We start from the raw sequence: 19,526 nt of genomic DNA, 5'->3' as shown, positions 1-19,526 counted from the left end.
GAATGTTTTGTACATTTAGACTCAGAAGTTTTCTCCATTATTCTTCTAAATATGGAAAAAGACAAACCAGATTTCCCTTATGTCCTATCTGGTTTATCTGAGTGAAGTTGGTGTATGTACAGAAGCCATCCTATTCTCATATATAATATGCATACAGGAAGTTGTGACAATGCTATATGTTAGATTTCATAGGACCTATAAACAACAGGTGTGAAGTTACATTTGTCTATGAAATAGACACAATTAGAAATGTTACATTTTCTTGTGCTTCCAGAATATTCCTATGAATCATAGAAATCAAAGCATTGTAATGTACTGAAGATCCTAAATATTAATTACAATGATTTGCACTTGTGAAAACATTATAGTTTAGAAAACACACTTTCAGGGAGAACTTTATTTTATATTCAATGTGCATGAAGCATTTCAAAATAATTTCATGCAGACATATGAAAGATGAAATAGACTGACATGTTTTGTATCAGTTTGCTAGGACTGCCATAACACAATGTCAGTCTGGTGGCTTAAACACAAAAATTCATTTTCTCACAATTTTATAGGCTGGAAGTGTAGGCTCAAAGGGTCATTAGCTTTGGTTTCTTCCTTAGTCTCTCTTTGCTTAGCTTGCAGATAGCCACCCATATATGCGGCCATTTTTCTGTGCCTGCACATCCCTGGGGTCTCTTCCTCATATTGAATTAGGACCCACCCTTATGACCTCATTTACCTTTAATTACTTCTTGAAAGGCCCTGTCTCCACCACCGGTAAATAGGTACTAGGGGTTAGAATGTCAACATATGAACTTTGAGGGGACACAATTCAGTCCATAAACATGTTTTTAATGACTATCATAGCTACAAGGCAAGACTTTTCTTTACGTGTAGTTGGTGTAATAACAGAAGTTTAGGTATTTCCATCTTGTTGTGAGGACACCCAGATGCCTCCTATACCTCAAGATAGATGGCTGATGACAGTTGTGCTCTTGTCCTCATGGCTCTTTTTTTCTCTTTATTTGGGTAATCTAGCCTCTTCTCACATTAGCACTTTAAACACAGTACAACTTCTCACCACTGATTTGCCAAGTCACCTGAGTTACATATGGTTTGTTTCTGAGAGCTCTCATTCCTTTTATTATGGAGTTGAAATTTACATTTTATAAAACTAACCATTTTTCAATGAACAACTCAGTGGCATTAAGTACAATCACAATGTTGTCCAACCACCATTTTTATGTAAACATTCTCTTCACCCCAAAGGAAATACCTTACATAGCAAGCACCTACTCTACATTCGTCCTTCTCCTATAACCTGGTAACCACCAATTTGCTTTCTGTCTCTATGGATTCACATTGTCTGTGTATTTCATATAAAAAGAATTATACAATATATGAACTGTTACAGCTAGCTTCTTTCACTTAGGTTTTGAGGTTCACTGATGTTGTAATAGTTATCAGGACTTCATTCTTTTTTATCACTGATTATTATCATATTGTACGTACATATCCCATTTATTTATCATTTCACTGTTGAAAAACATTTGGGTTGTTTCCACTTCTAGGCTATTATGAATAGTGCTTCTGTGACATGCATGTACATATATTTGAGTACCTATTTTCAGTTCTTTTGGGTATTCAAATAGAAGTGGAAGTTCTGGACTATATGTTAATTCTATATTTAACTTCATTAAAAGTTTTTTTAATGTTTATTCATTTTTGAGAGGGAGTGCGAGTGGGGGAGGAACAGAGAGAGAGGGAGACACAGTATCCAAAGCAGGCTCCAGGCTCTGAGCTGTCAGCACAGAGCCTGATGTGGGGCTCGAACTCACAAACTGTGAGATCATGACCCAAGCCAAAGTCGGAAGCTTAGCCGACTGAGCCACCCAGGTGGTTCTTGAAGAACCATTAAACTTTTTCCTAAGGGGATGAACTATTCCACATTCACACCAGGAAATTATGATGCTTACACATTCTCCACATCCTTGCCAACATCTAACACTTTCCTGTTTTGTTGTTGTTATATACCCATCCTAGCAGATATGAAGGGCTATTTGTCATTTTCATTTCCATAATTATGTTAAACATTTTCACATGTTTATTGACTATTTATCTTCTTTAGAGAAACATGTATTGAGGTCCTTTGCTCATCTTTTTCTTTTGTTTTATTTTAATTGGGATATTTGGGTTGTTGAGTGGTAAGTATTCTTTACATATGTTGTAACTACACCCTTATCAAATATATGATTTGTAAATATTTTCTTCTGTCCTATAGATTTTCTTTTCACTTTCTTTAATGTTCTTTGATGCACAAAAACGTATCATTTTGATGAAGTTCAATGTATTTTTTTCTTTTGTTCCTTGTGCTTTTGGTGTCATAATTAAGAATCCATAGTTAAATCCATGGTTATGAAGACTTACTTCTGTGTTTTCTTTCTAATAGTTTAATAGGTTTAGGGGCATCTGTGTGGCTCAGTCGGTTAAGTCTTGATTTTGACTCAGGTCATGATCTCACAGTTTTAAGACTGACCCCGCATGGATCTCAGCATGGAGCACAGAGCCTGCCTGGGATTCTTTCTCTCTCCCTCTCTCTTGGCTCCTCCCCCCACTCCTAGTCACTCTCTGTCTCTCAAAATAAAATGTACATTAAAAAAAAAAGCTTAATAGGTTTAGTGGTCATATTTAGGTCATTGACACTTTTTAAAACAATTTTGGGGGGCTCCTGGGTGGCTCAGTTGGTTAAGCATCTTGATTTCAGTTCAGGTCATTATCTGGTGGTTTGTGAAACTGAGCCCCATGTTAGTCTCTGTGCTACCAGTGCAGAGCCTGCTTGGGAGACTCTCTCTCCCTCTTTCTCTCTCTGCACCCCCGACCACTCTCTCTCTCAAAATAAATAAAAACTTTAACAAAATTGTATGTGGCATCAATGGTTTGTTTGCATCATCTTGCATGTGAAAGTCCAGTTGTCCCAACACCATTTCTTGAAGAAAGTACACTTTCCCCATTGAAGGCCATGGTACTCTTGAAAATAATTGGCTGTAGACATATGGCTTTATTTCTGGACTCTCGATTCTGTTCCATTAGAGTATATGTCTATCCTCTTCATACTACACTATTTTGATTAGTGTATCTTTAGTAGTAATTTAAAATCAGGAAGTTTAAGTCTTGCAGCTTTGCTCCTCTTTTTCAGCACTGTGTGGCTATTTGGAACCCCATGTGATTCCACCTGAATTTGAGTGTCACCTTTTCCATGTCTGCAAAAAAGGTTCTTGAAATGTTGATGGATGTTATATTGTATCTGTAGATTGCTTTGGGGGAATACTGTCTTCCTAACAATAAATCTTCCAATCCATGAACACGAGATGCTTTTCATTCATTTAGATCTTCCTTAATTTCTTTCAATAATGTTTTATAATTTGCAGTGTTTATGCCTTCACCTTCTTGGTTAAGGCATTTTATTCTTCAGGTTTCCTTTGTGAATGGACTGTGTTGATCTTATAATCTGCAACTTTGCTGAATTCATTTATTAGTTCTAGCAGCTTTTTTTGTGGATTATTTTGGGGATTTTCTACATATAGGACTATGTCACCTGCAAATGAAGATAGTTTTAGCTCTCCCTTTCTAATTTTTCATATATATACACACACACACACACACACACACACACACACAGTGGCTTATTGCTCTGCCTAGACTCATTAGAAGGTTAAATAGAAGCAGTGAAAGCAAGGCATCCCCATCTTGCTCCTGATATTAGAAGAAAAGCATTCAGTTTTCACCACTAAATATGATGTTAGCTGTGATTTTTTCCTAATTTTCCAAGTTCTCCTTTATCAGTGTCATATTTTGTGAAATGTTTTTCTGCATCAATTGTGATGCCATGTAGTTTTTTTTTTTAACCCTTCAGTCTATTAATAATTGATTTTCTTTTGTTGAATAACCTGCATTCTTGGTATAAATTCCACCTTGTCATAGTATATAATTCAGGTAATATGCTGTTGGACTAATTTTTTTCAAGTATTTTGTTGTGGATTTTTGCATCTATATTTATAAAGATATTGATCTATTCATCTATAATACTCTTACGGTGTCTTTATCTTGCTTTGGTATCAGGGTAATACTGGCCTCAAAGAATGAGTTAGGAAGTTCTCTCTCCTAATTTTGAAAAAACTTTGAATAGGAGTGGGTTACTTTTTCTTAAAAAGTTTGGTAGGATTCACCAGTGAAGTAATCTGGTCCCGATTTCTTTTACTGAAAGGTGTTTTTGCTTTATTATTATTTTTTAAATTACTGATCTAATTTCTTTAATTGTTATAGTTGTGTTCTGATTTGTATATATATATATATATTTTTTTTTTTTTTTGAGTCAGTTCGGTAATTTGTGTGTTTGTGAAAACTTCCCCATTTCATATAGGTTATCTAATTTTTGGTATATAATTATTCCTACAGTTGTCTTGAAACTGTATTTGTATCTGTAACATTGATGGTAATTCCCCCACCTTATATTCTGATTTTAGTTACTTGTATCTTTTTTTTTTCCTTTGTTAGTCTAGCTAAAGGTTTGTTACTCTTTTTTTACATTTTCGAAGAATCAACTCGGTTTTGTTGATTCTCTTTTTTGTTCTTTTTTTTTTTTTTTTTTATTGTGTATCTATGCTCCAATCTTCATTATTTCCTTTCTTCTCCTAGCTTTGGATTTGGTTTGTTCTTTTTTAGCTACTGAAGATGTAAAGTTGGATTGTCAATTTGAAATTTTTCTTCTTTTTATTTTTTGTTACTATAAATGTTCCTCTACCCATTGCTTTCACCGCATCCCATGAATTTTGGTATGCTGTGTTTTCCTTTTTATTTGTCTCAAAGTATTTACTATTTTCCCATGATTTCTTTTTCTTTTTTTTGCCCCCCTGGTTGTTTAAAAGTATATCATTTAATTTATAAATATTTAAGGATGTTTCTAATTATCTTTGCTTTATTGATTTCTAGCTTAATCACACTGTGCTTAGAGAGCATTGTCATGATTTAAATAGCTTTAGTTATCTTGATACCTGCTTAGGAGCCCAATGTATGGTCAATTTTGGTAACCATTCCACGTGCACTTAAATAAAACTGTATGCTGCCGTTCTTTGATTCAGTGCTTTCCATGTTTTCTTAAATTGTTAGATTTACTGGTTCTGTGCTTTCCAAATCTGTATCTTTATCGATGTTCTGATTGTTCTAATAATCACAGCAAGGTATGTGTTAGAAACATCCATTAGGTCTGTAAATTTGTTCTTCTAGTTATACCTAAATTATATCTTATGTATTCTACTGGCTATGTTTTTAGATGCATGCATGTTTAGAATTGTTGTATGTATCCATTAGGTATTAACAGATTTATCAAATAAAGTATTTCTCTGGGTCTAATAGTAATTCATAGTTTTTACCTGCTTTTAGCACAGTGACACCTTTATTACTCATATTTCCATGCTATAGTCTTTTAAAGTTCAGAGTTCTTATGTTTATTTATCTAGCTGGGATTGGGGGATGGGGCAAGCATATGGTGCTCTACTACTCCATCATTTTAATTCCTCCTCAGAGTTCTTATGTTTACAGTATGCCTCTTATGCATCTATTTGACAGATTTGGAGTAGTCACTTTCTGCTGCTAAGGCTTCCACTAGAGGTGCAAGAAAAAAGTGTCCTCGTGCTTTGTGTCTGTCTGAGTGTGGCAGTCAAGATTGAATGGGGCAATACAGGGGGGAAAATAATGCAATAAAATATTTTAATAAAGTGTGTCTCTTGTGAGCAATGTAGTTTTTTTTTTTAAGTTGGACAATTTTTTTTAAGTGGATCATTTAGCCCATTTTAAATTAAAGTAATTACCTTATTATCCAAGTAAATAACAAAGTAATTACTGGATGATAATTACGTAATATAATTGTGTTTAAATTCAACACTGCAATATCCCACACACCACACCCTACAGGAAGACCACATGAGGATGAACATTTACTATTTACAGGAGCTGTACCAACAGAATGCCAGCTTAGCCTCTGACGCTCCAGGCTAGGCTAAGAACCAGCTTTGTTTCAAAGTGCAGTTTCCCTGTGAGGGTGACTGCAGGTTAGTGGCACAGGGCTCTGGGTTTCAGGTCAAGAAAGCAGACATGCATCTTAGTCTAGATGCCTATCCCCTGCCAGCATTATGTCTTAAATTGTATTTCTTGTTCATATACACTTTTTCTTGTTTTGGGTTTCATTTGTTTACTATTTTAAACACTACAACAGCCATTCTGTATTCATTGACGTTTGACAGAAATACCTTCGATCTTATTTTTATGTATGTATTTTTCATTTCTTTTTTTTTCCTTTTCTGTACTCCTGTCTGAATATTTTTTTACCCACTTACCTACTGCCTACAATATTTTTCCTTCTGCTTTATCCATCGTTAAGCCAAAATAAGAATTTTTAATTCCCATTGTTGATTTTATTGTTATTGTTGTTTTATTGTTGTAGAAACAGTAAATCTACTACAGGAAAGAAACAAATGAGTTTATCTTAATATATCATTCTCTGTTAAAATTCTTCAAGTTGCTTTCTGTTCTCTGGAACTATTAATCACAGTAATTTGACAGTCTATGTGTACTAATTCTATAATTGGTCACACCAATGGTCTATTTGTCTTGTATATTTTAATTATTGCCTTTTCATTCCTTCCCTCTCATTTGGGCTTGTATAGTGGCATATCTGTTAATTTTTATATTGAATAAAGGACATTTTAACTAAAGAATTACAGTCCCTACATAATATTAATTTCATCAAGAAACCATTAATTTATTATGTTACATGCTATTCCATTATATCCAGCTGACTTTTTTCTTTACATTTTTTGTGTTTTATAGAATTACAGGTTATATCTCTTCATCATTTAATCATATAATAATTTCTGTTTTTTTACTGTTGCCATTGAGCAATCAGCCATCAAGTAATTTGTAAATCCAACCAAAGTATTCTCTTTGGTTATTTCTTTTTCAATTAAGTGTGCATTTTTTTTAAATAAATATCTGTTGACTTACACGAAAAGTGATTTTTTTTTTAAAAATATAGTAGATGGAGCGCCTCGGTGGCTCAGTCACTTAAGCATCTGACCTTGGTTATGGTCATGATCTCACCCTTTGTGAGTTCAAACCCCCTGCTGGGCTCGCTGTTGTTGGCAGTCCCACAGTCCACTTTGAATACTCTGTATCCCTCTGCCCTCCCCCATTATGCTCTCTCCCTTTCTCTCAAAAATAAACAAATATTTAAAAAATGGTTAAAATGTTAAATTAAGGTAAATAAATAAAAATAAATTAGCAAATATAAACCTATCTGTTATAAAACTAGTCATATAATAAGGTAATTGTGAACAAAAAATTACATAATACAGGAAAGTATGTATAATCATCTTATCACATAATACTGTATATGTCCAATATAATAAGGAATATTGATATTTCTATATCAAGCAGAAATGTGATCAGATGCATAGGTTTCTTTTTATTTTCTACTTCTACGTTCTTCATGGCTAATCTCTAGCCTTCACACTTAGATGAAAACATGGATCCAGGCCACAGGTAACAGAAAATAGAAGAGAAATTCTATTAACTCACAGACAATGCAAGCTAACTACAAATCATATTCTGGATCAGAGTTATGAAGTTAATTTACGTTAAAAATATTCTGGATCCGACTCATGAAGTTATTATTATGTTTAAAAGAGCATAAATGGTAAAGACCAAAAATACATGGCAATGGAAATCCTCATTTGGCATACCGTTTTAATCAGTATTGGTAGTTTTAACATTTTCAAGGTCTCTTTTGTTTATTTCCTGCATTAGAGTTACAGTTTCATTATCTGATGTCTCTCTGTCTCTCTATCTCAATATTATTTGCCTCTTTTCTTGAAGCCCATGCTGCCTCTTGGGCTGGTCAGATTCCAGAGTAATGACTTGTAATCTCCTGGGTGGGAGTTCCAGCACCAGAAGTCTAATGGGAAAAGAAGCCTATGAGTATATTAAAAATATTTTCTTTATCCACTTATGATATCATGTTTCTCCCCTCAGGTTCAGAGGATGACATTCTATTCTATTTTTCAGGAACACAGTTTATCTTAGATATATGTACGCTTTCATACTTTAATAGAAAAATTTAAAACATTCACAGATTTTATACCCACTGTATATCCTTTTAATTCAAATTACTATAGAAAACTCAAGTCTCCTACTTTATTTATTTATTTATTTATTTATTTATATAGGGAGAGAGTGCACAAGCAGGGGAGAGGGTTAGAGGAAGAGGGAGAGAACCTTAAGCAGGCTCTACACTCAGCACTGAGCCCGAGGCAGGGCTTGATCCCACTACCCTAGAATCATGACCTAAGCTAAAATTAAGAGTCAGATGTTCAACTGACTGAGGTACCCAGGTACCCCTCAAGGCTCCTACTTTAAAGGCAAGTTCCTCAAATATTCTCTGTAACCTATTTTTTCTCAGTTACCATTTCTTTTTCTTATATATCAATCTTATTCTCAGCAACTAGGTACTCTTATACGATAACACGTGGTTAAGAATTTTCTAACACTGAGATGATGTTTTTCATCTTTTCTTACACCTTCAGTGAAGTTATTCTAATAGGAAGTTATCATAGAGTATATTAGGCAAGGTTGCCTTGCTGCCATTTTAATCAAGGAATGAATGCATATATATATATACACACACACACACACACACACACACACACACACACATATATATAGTTTATGTCTATGACATTTTTAAAATATTGGTTTTGGGTTTCTCAATAAATTCATATATTATATATAATTTTTATTTTTTATTTGTATTTTCTTTTACTTTTAGATAGGATATTTTATTATTTTTTATTTTATTATTAGTTTTTTATTTATTTAATATGAAATTTATTGCCAAATTGGTTTCCATATAACACCCAGTGCTCATGCCAACAGGTGCCCTCCTCAATGCCCATCACCCACTTTCCCCTCCCTCCCACACCCATCAACCCTCAGTTTGTTCTCAGTTTTTAAGAGTCTCTTATGGTTTGCCTCTTTCCCTCTCTGTAACTTTTTTTTCCCCTTCCCCTTCTACCTTATATATAATTTTTAAACACCATTTCATTGGATTAGATTGCTGCATGTATAAACATATTCAATTAAATAGCTTCTGTTTTTCTCAGCTTGATCATATATCAAAATTTTATTTTTGAGAGACAGCAAACTTCATGAATAATCTTTGTAGTATTCATGCTATGAAGTAAGGGCTCTCATATGTTTTTCTATCAAAATTTACCTTAGTCAAATTTCAAAATATGACCAATATTCTCTTTCTTGCCACTTGATGACAATTGCTATTTCTGAGAGCTCCCAATTTTATGCTTCTGTTTTTCCCATAACATATATATATTATGTGAAATATAAAATTTTCCTTAAATAAATTTCTGATTTTCCTATGTGTACCTTCTGAGTATAACGTAGGAGAGGTTGCAATTATTGATTAATGTGTTAAATGGGAAACATATGGTCAAAATAGGTGAAAGATTGGACAAATTCAACAGAGAACTAGATTCTATAAAAAACAATTCAGTGAAGACAGTGACATCATCAAAATGGTACAGTAGAAGATGTTAGCTTCCATCTCCCTACAGAGCATAATTAGACAGCTATCCATGAGCAAAGTTCTGGGAGAGACTCAGGGGTCCACTTAAAAAGTTTTAACAACACAGTAAAGCAAAAACACCTGAGGATAAGTTCACAAGGGTAGGACGAACAGTTTCATTTGCCTTCATCATCTCCTGCCCCAGGCCAGCTCTATTTTTCACCAAAACAGAACTCCCAAGACTGAGAGGGCTTCCCTCAGCAGGAAAAGGAGATCAACTTGAGAAAACGGTTTCCTCAACTTTTCAGTGCTCTGCACAAAGTGTCTGCTTTGGTCTCAACCCTCTCAAAGACCAGGAAAACTAAACAGCTGGAAACAAGGAACGAACACAGGGGCAAACAGTATCAGCCATATGGCAGGAGTGACAATGGTCCCAGTAGCCTGTACTGCAGAGGATCATGGCAACCTTTGTCACTTGAGGAGCTCAACAGACCTTGTGGACAGTTGCAACACCCAGCTTTCATCATTGAGGACTTCTCTTCATAGACCCCAGACTGACCCACAGAGGACCCTCACTGCTTTCTTCACTGAGAAAACCAACAGCCAACATAGCCACCATGGACCCCTTGCAGATTTTGCTACTGAAGTTTTTCACCACAGGCTTTCCTGTTTGTAGACACCAGCTGCCTGAGACCTTCCTCACTCCACACAGCTTCCTGTGGACCTGGTACCAGCCCTGACTCCTGTCACTGGCCAGTACCAATGTGTGTGTCTGCAGCTAGTCCCTAAAGCAATGTACGTACAAGCCACTGGCCCTCACTTCTGTCACGAGCATCAAATTCTATGTGCACACCAGAAGATAGCACCTCCAGCTACTCAGACGTATGCAGACAGTCCACACCCCGCAGCTGCTTGGGTTCCCAGGCCAACCCTGACTCCTTCAGTGGACTTTACTAATATGCATGCTTGCAGCTAACCCCAGGGGCCATGCACCTACATGCTGCCTGATCTAACTCTCCTCACTGGTCCCAACCATCATGCATGTGCCTGTGTCTAGCCCCTGCAGTCATGCAAGTATATGCCAACATACAGAAACCCCACAGCTGCTTGTGTGCCTGCAGTTGATTCTGACATCTGTTGTTGGGTCCAGCCATTGACACTATGTGTATGTCTATACTGGCCCTTTCTACCACATAAGATATCTTCATTCAGCCATCACAGCAGCATCCAACGCCAGTAGAATGCATGTTCTTCTCTGCATATGGATACCTTCTCCAGGATACATTATATATTAGGTCACAAGACACGTCTCAGCAAATTTTAAAAGACTGAAATCAGGGGCAACTGGGTGGCTCAATCAGTTAAGCATCCAACTCCTGATTTAGGCTCAGGTCATGACCTCATGGTTAGTGATTTTGAGCCCCAGTCGTTCTCTGTGCTGACAGTGCAGAGTCTGCTTGGGATTCTCTCTCTCCCTCTCTCTCTGCCCCTCCCCTGCTTACACCTGCGCGCTCTCTCTCTCTCTCTCTCAAAATAAATAAATAAACATTTAAAAAAAGGCTGAAATCAAACCAAGTATCTTTTCATCACAATGGTATGAAGCTAGAAATTAGTAGCAGGAGGAAAACTATAAAATTCACAAATATGTGGAAATTAAAGAACACACTCCTGAACAACTGATTTAAAGATGAAATCAAAACAAAAACAAAATACACACACACACACACACACACACACACACACACACACACATATATATATATATATATAAATGGAAGCAGAGCATATCAAAATTTACAGGATGTATGAAAACAATGAAGGAAGATTATGAGAATAAATGCCTACATTAAGAACAAAAGATCTCAAACAACCTAACTATACACCTCAAGGAAGTAGAAAAAGAACAAACCAAGCCTAAATTTAGAGAAAGAGAGGAGGTAACAGAGCAGAAATAAACAAAATAGAGATTAGAAAATCAATAATAACATCAACAAAACTGAATTGGTTTTTTGAAAAGATTAACAAAACTGATACATGTTTTCCTAGATTTACCAAGGAAAAAAGAAAGAAGAATCAAATATATAAAATTATTTTAAAAAAGGAAACATTACAACTGACACTACAGAAATATAAAGGATCATTTGAAACTACTGTGAATAATTACATGCCTATAAATTGGAAAACCTAGAAGAAGTCTTTAAGTTCCTAGAAACATAGAATAGAACAAGTAAAATCATGAAAAAAATAGAAAAATCTTAACAGAGAAATAATAAGTGAGGAGATAGTAACAGTAATCAAAAATCTCCTAACAAAGAAAGGCCCAGGATCAGAGGGCTTCATAGATAAATTTTACCAAACACTCACGGAAGAATTAACATCAATTCTACTTACACTTACAAAAAATTGAAGAAGCATCCCCCACTAACTCATTTTACAAGGCCAGTATTATGCAGATACCAAACTCAGAAAAGAATACTGTAAGTAAAGGAAACTTGAGGACAGTATCTTTATAGAGAGGTATAGGATGTAAACATTCTTAACAAAATACTAGCAAACCAAATTCAATAGCACATTAAAAGGACAATATATCAACTGGAATTCATCCCTGGGATGCAAGGATGTTTCAACATAGGACAGTCAACAAATGTGACACATGACATTAATGGAATGAAAGACAAAAATCATATGATCATCTCAAGAGATGCAGAAAAGAAATTTGACAAAATTCAACATCCTTTCATGATATAAACTCTCAACAAACTATGTATAGGAGAAATATGCCTCAACATAAGAAGGGCCATATATGAGAAGCCCACAGCTAATGTCATACTCAATGTTAAAGAGCTGAAAACTTTCCATCTAAGATCAGGAACAAGACAAGAGAACCTATTCTCATAATTTCCATTCAACATCGTGCTGTAAGTCCTAATTAGGCAAGAAAAAGAAATAAAAGGCATACAAATCAGAAAAAAAAAGTAAAACTGTCTCTATTTTATGATGACATGATCTTCTATATAGATGCCCTCTAATGACTCCATCAAAACATTCTTTGACCTAATCAACAAATTCAATAATGTATAAGGATACAAAGTCAGGATACAAAAATTAGCTGCATATTGTATACACTAACAGTAAACTATGTAAATAAGAAATTAAAAAACTATCCCATTCACAGTAGCATCAAAAACAATAAAATATTAGGAATAAGTTTAATCAAGAAAGTGAAAGGTCTACAGACTGAAAACTATAAGATATTGCTGAAAAAAACTGAGGACACAAATACATGGAAAGATATTCTATGTTCATGGACTGGAAAAATTAATATTGTTAAAATATCCATATTATCCAAGGCAATCTATAGATTCAATGCAATCCCTACCAAAATTCCAATGGCATTTTTCAATGAATAGAAAAATCAATTCTAAAATTCCTATGGAACCACAGAGACTCTGAATAGCCAACACAATTTTGAGAAGAAACAAACATGGAGGCATCATGCTTCCTGATTTCAAACTATATTACAAAGTTATAATAATCAAAACAATATGGCACTGGTATAAAATAGATACAAAACCCGAAGGAACAGAAAACAGAGTCCAGAAATTAACTCATACATATATGGTCAACTGATATTTGTCAAATGAGCCAAGAATACCCAGTGGGGAAAGGATAGTCTATTCAATAAATGGGAAAACTGAATATATCCACATGCAAAAGAATAAAATTGAACCCATATCTCACACCACTCACAAAAATGAACTCAAAGTAGAATAAGGACTTACACATAAGACCTGAAAATGTATACTCCTAGAAGAAAACATAGGTAAAGAGCTTCATGAATTTTTGTGTATGACATGAAAGGAGCAAGCAACAAAAGCAAAAATCAACAAGTAGGATCACATCAAACTAAATTCACAAAATGAAAGGCAACCTACAGAATGGGAAAAAAAAATTGTAACCCTATATCTGGTAAGATTAATATCCAAAATATACCTTTAAAAACTGATAAAAACAATGCAAAAATGTTTGTTAATGGCAAAGAAACAATCTAGTTTAAAAAATGGCAGAAGACTTAAATAGATATTTTCCAAAAGATGACATAACTAATAACCAATAGGCACATAAATAAGTGTTCAACATCACTAATTATTGAGGAAATGCAAATCAAAACAATAATGAGATATGACCTCACACCTATAATGAAATAAAAGCGACAAAAATGCTGAAGATAAAGAGAAAAAGTACACTTGCACACCACTGGGGGGAATATAAATTGGTACAGCCACTGTAAAAAACCAGTCTGAAAGTTTCCCCCAAAATTAAAAATAAAACTACCATATGACCCAGCAATTGCACTGCGTATATATCCAGAGGAACTGAAATCACTCTGTTGAAGGGATTCCCATGTTCATTACAGTATTATTCACAATAACCAAGACACAGAAACAACCTAAGTGTTAACTGATGGATGAATAAATAAAATGTGGTACATATACAGAAGAGAATATTATTCAGCAATAAAAAGAAGGAAATTTTGCCATTTGTGACAACACAGATGGACCATGAGGGCAATATGCTACATGAAATAAGTCAGAGAAAGACAAATACTGTATAATCTCACTTATTATGTGGAATCTAAAAACATTAAATGCTAGAGAGCAGAAGAATTAATTAGCATGTCATTGGGCTGCTTCTCTCAGAAAAAAAAAAATACACACCACCCAAGATTTGGAGCTGGAGAAGCAGTCCATATTCTCACCATACATATCTGGAGTAGAACTTCCATCATACTGAACTGAGGAGAAAGGGAGAGGGTTGCGGCTCAAATGCCATAGGTTCTGTGTTCCTATGAGGAGTTGTAAGTGTTGTTAAATACATGTATTTCCATGTGCTCTGTGCTCTCAGGACCATTTCCACAATTAAAAAAATACAACGTTCATCAGTTTTCATTGTATTTCTGGGGAGCAGGTTTCTAGAGCTTGTCATACTACCATTCCAGCAAGTTCCTTGCTTCTTAAATACAAATTATATGGAAACTCAAGTGAAGGAAAGCAAGCCATCAATAAGAAAATGAAATAAACAAATCTTTGAGTTTCACATAAAGTCAAGTTTAAGGTAGATACAGACCTATACAAGCTGTTAAAAATAGCATAAAGTACATGGTATAACTGTCCCTACTCTACATGTCTTTTAAATATACATAGCACTTGAAGTTTTATGTTCTGCATTTGTAATCTGACTATGGTGTTGAATTTTTCAATTATAATTTTTATGCTGCATTGTAACACTGAGAAAGAATGATATAAAACTTTTAAGTCATAACTTGTATTTTGAAAATACCTCAACAGTAGAGAGTACACAGATGAGGTGTTAGAATGGGAAGTTTAGAGGAGGCATTGAATCAACCTGTGACAATCATACATAAAAATTTTTGTTGTTTATTTTTTTGATATTGTATCTTATCATCCTCAACTATATATCACAAAAACTGAGATAGTATTTAAATTTATTGATAATTTCCTCAATCAGGGAAATGCTTCTATTTTAAGAAAATCCAATAAATATGACAGAAATACTAGTCAAAAGACCTAAAGTGAGACATATATCAGATTTGTTGTTTTCATCTTCATCTTTAAACCTAACTGGGTGGTTTGTTGTCTTAATATCAAATAATGTATATAAATTTTTCAAGTCCTTAATACTTTCTTTAAATTGGGAAACTCTAAATAGGAGTCTCTGAACTAATCGGAAGTACTGAAATTTTACTTCTAATAAAACATGTCTCTTCTCATTATTTTTGAGTCAAGAGTCAACTGGAATCATCTCTAATCAACAGGCTCACTACTGTGAATGTTTCGGTTGCACCTGTGTTTTCTCAGCTTTCCCTTCTGCATACCATATCATTATATCAACTCTCAACAAGCGAGCGTCTTTTGGAATCTAATAAAAATATAATTAATTTTATGCACAACTTGTTTTCTAGTTCTTTAGTGAAAAAGGTTATCAGATTAGACTCAGATTTAGTCTGATATTTTCAGTTTCTAAATTACACTACTACTCTCACCTCCCTTTAGAATATTAACTTTGACAATAATTGGCAAAAGTATTAATAATGACTTCCAGAGAAGTACACACAAATCTCATGAAAACTGGATGATGGAGGAGATAAAGAACTCTGCTAAGTCATCCATAGCTTTGTAACTCTGATTGAAAATCTTCAACTAGAAAGTATTCTGTTCAGTGACAGCAAACCATTTCATTTTTAAAGTTTCTATAAGATCATAATTCTACTACATATTCTTTCATGTGTCATATTTGTAATGTATTTTTTTAATATCAAAAATAACAATTCTTTTTAGAAGTGGATTAGAAAGATACCAGTTCTGAGATAACTTATTTTTAGCAACCTTCCTTCTACTATAAAAGACTTAAGGTCAAAATTCTGTCAACATACCTTTATCTATAATAGCAATAATTTTTTTTTTAATTTTTATTCCCTACACTGGTAACTAATAGAGCATGTCAACTTGAGGTACTTGTAAGTGACAGGAAGTTTCTAATTCACAAACCACATGTCACACTAGACAATCAGAACTTGACCTACAGATAATCTACCCCAACCTCTTAATTTTACTATTTAAGAAGTTGAGCCTCAGAGAGTGAATGTGATATGCCCACCGTGCTTTCCAGTAGGGCTTTTCTAGAAAACAACGTACCTCATTCCACTCCACTGTTCTTTCCTTCACATCATTTTGCCTATATTATGAACAACTTTCCCAAGTGCAATTAAAAAATATAGGTAGACGTACTTTTCTAAATATTTCTTGCCTAATTCAACGTTTCAGAATCCTTAACAGCCTACATTTTGCAACATTATGAGCAGCCACCTCACATTCGTATTACTGTAAAACTCATCTGTACCTGCAAGCCTACAGCTATTGCTTACCTGCACCGTGCTATCTCCACACCATATATTGGCATTTGCTTTTCCTGGACAATCTGAATTGTCTATTAAGAGAACATGAACTCAGTGAATAATCTTAAAATTCTCTGCTTCCTTTCTTTGTCTAGATAGGATTTTTAACACATTCTCATTTTATTTAGACAAATGAAAATATTACAACATGTTGCTATTTGCTCTTCTCAGATTACTTTGTCATTGCCATCCTAGGATCTTTGCTTCTATGTAGGATTTCAAATGTAATTTCCACAGCTGGTACTGTAGAACTGAAAGAACGATTTAGATCATATTCTGCTTTGATATTCCAATGGGTTATAATATAAGATAAGGTAATATCTATGTTCAACTTAAAAACTGGTATACATAAATTGGGAACATCACTTAAAAAATTCTATTGGTGGCCAACCTACACAGTACCACTTTTCATTTCATTTTTTGGAGATTGACATCATTGCTTAAAAAGGGTAAACTGATGATTTTTTACTTCCTTTTCCATATGCCCACCCCATATTAAAACCTATCTTTTTGCAAATCCCATTTCTTTAGACCTGAGATAGGTACAGAGAAATTATGAGTTAACTAGATAGAGGATTTAGTTTTATACTTGTGATATAAAATATTTATGTAAAAGTTAAACAATGGGAAGAACATGAAGAAGGCTTAAATCTCATGTTGTGTTTACTCTATTATTGTCATTGAGGCCAATGGAGCATATTAATTCATCCTTTCAACATCTATTGAACATGTACAATATATAATACTCAATGACCTAACAATATACAAACATGAATTATAAAAGATCACTGCTTTTATGAAAATAACTACATATTTTCAAAAATGATGTATAAGAAATGTCTAACAATAATTTATTGAGGTTCATTTTTGAGAATGAATGAATAGTAAATAAGAATATGTTATCTGAAGGGCACCTGGGTGGTTCAGTTGGTTGAATGTCTAACCCTTGATTTTGGCTCAGGTCATGATCCCAGGCTTGTGGGATCAAACCCATGTTGGTTTCTGCGTTGCACGTGGAGCCTGCTTAAGATTCTCTTTCTCTTTCTCTCTTTCTCTTTCTTTTCTTTTCTTTTCTTTTCTTTTCTTTTCTTTTCTTTCTTTTCTTTCCTTCTTTCTTTCCCCCTCCTTCCCTCTCCCTCTCTCCCACTCAGTACCTCTCCCCAACCCTCACAGGAACTCTCTCTCTCTCAAATAGAAAAAAAAAAGAGTATGTTACCTGAAAACTAACATACCATTGATTAATATGAACTGAGCATTTATGATATGCCACACTCTTTGCCTGCATTAATCAGTATATTTTTTTTTCTAAAAAGACTACTTTTTAAGAGCAGCTTTAGGTTTACAACAAAGTTAGGAGAAAGAGATTTCTCACACATGCATATCCTCTCCTTATAAACATCAACAACCAGAATGGTACTTTTTACCAAGGATGAACCTATACAAACACATCATAATCACACAAAGTCCATAGTTTAATTTGGTTCAATATTGGTACTATGGTATTATGGCCTATTTTTTTAAATTCAGGTTTTCTTTTTTTTACATGTTTCTTATTTTTGAGAGACAGCATGAGCAGGGGAGCAGCAGGGGGGCACAGAGGATCCTCAGTGGGCTCTGTGCTGACAACAGTCAGGCCATCAAGATCATGATCTGAACTGGAGTCAGATGCTCAACCAACTGAGCCACCCAGGTGACCCTCAGGTTGTTTGTTTTCTAATTGTTGAGTTTTACAAGATACTTGTATAGTTCAAATAATAGCCTTATATCAGGTATGTATTTTGCAAATATTTTCTCCCAGTCTGTGGGTTGTATGCTAAATGTCTTTATACAGACTTTTGTAAAGCAGAGTTTTTAATTTTGATAACATCCATTTTATCAATTACTTCTTTCATGGATTGTGTCTTTTGTGTTATATTTAAAAGACATCACCATACCTAAGCTGATGCAGGTTTTCTCCAATTTATCTTCTAGGAATTTTATATTTAAATTTAGGTCTATGATCTGTTTTGAGTTAATTTTTGTGAAAGTTGTAGGGTCTCCAAGTTCATTCTTGCATGAAAATATCAAGTTGTTTTGGCACCATTTACTAAAGAGAGTACTTTTTAAAAATCTTTTTTAATGTTTATTTATTCTTGAGAGACAGAGCACAAGTGGGGGAAGGGCAGAGAGAGAGAGGGAGTAACAGAATCCGAAGCAGGCTCCAGGCTCTGAGTTGTCAGTACAGAACCAACACGGGGTTTGAACCCACAAATTGCGAGATCATTACCTGAGCCAAAGACAGATGCTTAACTGACTGAGCCACTCCATTGTATTGCCTTTGCTCCTTTGGCAAAGATCGGTTGGTTACATTTTCGGGGGTCCATTTCCGGGCTTTCTATTCTCTTCCATTAATCTATTTGTCTGTTCTTTGCTAATACCATATTGTCTTCATTCCTGTAGCTTTATACTAAGTCTTAAAGTAGGATAGTGTCAGTCTATCTACTTTCTGGGATTTTGATTGACTATGCACTGAATCTATGGATCAAGTTGGAAAAAACTGACATCTTGACAATATTGAATCTTCCTATCTGTGAACGTGGAATATCTGTTTATCCAGTTCTTCTATTTCTTTCATCAAAGTCTTGTTGTTTTTCCCCATATAGATTTTATACATATTTTGTTAGATTCATACCTAAGTATTTCATTTTGGGAGGTGCTAATATAAACAGTGTTTTTAATTTCAAATTCCACTTGTTTATTATTGGTATATAGGAAAGCAACTGACTTTTACATATTAACCTTGTAACCTGCAATTTTGCTATGATTTCTCATTCTACCTGTAGAACTCTTTGTCCAGAATGAGTTTCAAGAGGACATTTACCAATTTGTGAAACAGATGAGAAGAGAGTTGCTTTGGTTAAGAGGCTTAGAGAGATGGTATCTATCTATCTA

The 19,526-nt window shown here is 34.4% G+C and overlaps 1 pseudogene; it reads right to left on the bottom strand.

Moving 5' to 3' along the window:
- Positions 1-18,958, bottom strand: part of LOC115518745 — a 111,496-nt pseudogene extending 92,538 nt beyond the window's left edge.
- Between the last annotated feature and the right edge of the window lie 568 nt (positions 18,959-19,526).

The sequence above is a fragment of the Lynx canadensis genome, chromosome B4 (assembly GCF_007474595.2).
Source record: "Lynx canadensis isolate LIC74 chromosome B4, mLynCan4.pri.v2, whole genome shotgun sequence".
Lineage (NCBI taxonomy): Eukaryota > Metazoa > Chordata > Mammalia > Carnivora > Felidae > Lynx > Lynx canadensis.
This window is presented reverse-complemented; position numbering and strand designations above follow the sequence as displayed.